This window comes from Galeopterus variegatus, unplaced genomic scaffold, assembly GCF_000696425.1.
Source record: "Galeopterus variegatus unplaced genomic scaffold, G_variegatus-3.0.2 Scaffold4950, whole genome shotgun sequence".
Classification (NCBI taxonomy): Eukaryota; Metazoa; Chordata; class Mammalia; order Dermoptera; family Cynocephalidae; genus Galeopterus; species Galeopterus variegatus.
This window is the reverse complement of record NW_007731061.1, coordinates 125,302-126,570: the sequence shown is the minus strand read 5'-3', so window position 1 is coordinate 126,570 and position 1,269 is coordinate 125,302. Positions and strand designations below refer to the sequence as shown.

The following is a 1,269-nucleotide window of genomic DNA, read 5'->3' as shown; positions in this document are numbered from 1 at the left end:
CCGGTCCGGTACGGGGGCGACACTGAGGGTTGCGATCCGTTGCCGGACACGGAAAAAGACAAAAAAGACACACACACACACACACACAAAAGATTTAGAATCCCAACAACTCCTAGACTTTCCTTGAGAATAGGTAAAGTGACAACAGTTTGAAAGAATTTTCTTATTTTTATTATTTCAAGTCAGTAAGTGTGCCTAGCAGAAAAGGAATCTGTATTCATTCCTTACATTTTAGATTTGGAAGGAACAATAAAGATAATTTTAATAGTTCAACCTTCGCAGTGGCATGTTCACCTAAAGAATATCTTGAAGTTTTCCTAATTATATAGTCTTTATTACTAAACAGTAAAAGAAACTGCTTGGAGTTCACAAATAAAATTAATCAACTGATATTTATGGTAATGGACATAATACAGGGTGAAGGTTTTAAAGAAAAACATACCTTTAATAATAAGATTTATTTTACATTAAGAATAGGGACCAGAGGACTAACGTACTTTGCCAAGCCTTGAAAAGTGGGCGTGGGGGGGATCACCTGAGGACTGCAGCCTGGAGCCTTCAGGGTGGGACACTGCTACCACGGAGAGCGCTGGGGCAACAGGAAGTGAGGATGGATGGACAGAGCCACGCAGTGCGACCCCGAAACGTTTAGGCTGAGGACAGACACCGACCCCGAAACAGGCTGAGGACAGACACCGACAAGCTCAAGCTCTCCGGGTGCCCCACATTCCGGTGCTTTTATCTGCCAAACTCTACTTTCTGAAAAGCTCAGCTGGGCTGTGAGGGCTCGGGTGTGTCCGGTGAGTCCGGGGCTGTGGGGCGAGGGCACCCACGGCTCGGCCCGCGGGACAGCGCCTCCCAACGGGGTGGGGCCGGCACGAGCGAGCCCCTCCCCGGATGCGGGGCATTGGGGTCGGGCCGCACCGCAGTGCGCAGTGGACCCCGCGACAGCGGCGTCGTGCGAGTCCTCCCGTAGCCCCGCAGCCCACACCCGCCCACCCGGGGCCACATCCACACGCAGGCAGCCCCAGAGCACGGAGAGGCGGGGAAGGACCAGACAAAGAGTTTTCAAACAGACCCCGCAGGTCAAGCCCGGGGCTCCGGCGAGAGAGCCCCTCCCACATGTTAACAGCGGACGCCTTCTCCTCTCGGCACAACGAAGACTTCACACCCCGAAAGGGTGATCCCGAGGAGCCCCCTACCTTGTTACAGCGCCGGGTGCTCAGGTCTCCGGCGGCGACACCGCGGCCCGCGACGACTCCAGCTGCC

At 54.0% G+C, this 1,269-nt stretch overlaps 1 pseudogene; it reads right to left on the bottom strand.

Moving 5' to 3' along the window:
• Positions 1-752: 752 nt before the first annotated feature.
• LOC103604080 overlaps positions 753-1,269 on the bottom strand; it is a 34,823-nt pseudogene continuing 34,306 nt past the window's right edge.